The sequence below is a fragment of the Priapulus caudatus genome, unplaced genomic scaffold (genome assembly GCF_000485595.1).
Source record: "Priapulus caudatus unplaced genomic scaffold, Priapulus_caudatus-5.0.1 Scaffold554, whole genome shotgun sequence".
Lineage (NCBI taxonomy): Eukaryota > Metazoa > Priapulida > Priapulimorpha > Priapulimorphida > Priapulidae > Priapulus > Priapulus caudatus.
The window spans coordinates 109089-109555 of NW_014577615.1; positions in this window are offsets into that span (position 1 = coordinate 109089).

Below are 467 nucleotides of genomic sequence, written 5' to 3' on the forward strand. Positions count from 1 at the left end.
AGGAAGCCATCCCAGAGGGAGGAGAAGGCTAGTGACATGAGCGAGGGCTCCGGTGATGAGGAGGAGGAGGCAGAAAGGAAGTCATCCCAGGGGGAGGAGAAGGCTAGTGACATGAGTGAGGCATCTGGTGATGAAGAGGAGACAGAAAGGAAGACATCCCAGGGGGAGAAGGCTAGTGACATGAGTGAGGCATCTGGTGATGAAGAGGAGACAGAAAGGAAGACATCCCAGGGGGAGAAGGCTAGTGACATGAGTGAGGCATCTGGTGATGAAGAGGAGGCAGAAAGGAAGCCATCGCTGAGTGACAGGGCCAGTGAAATGAGCGAGGGCTCCGGTGATGAAGAGGAGGTGGAAAGGAAGCCATCCCAGAGGGAGGAGAAAGCTAGTGACATGAGTGAGGCATCTGGTGATGAAGAGGAGGCAGAAAGGAAGCCATCGCTGAGTGACAGGGCCAGTGAAATGAGCGA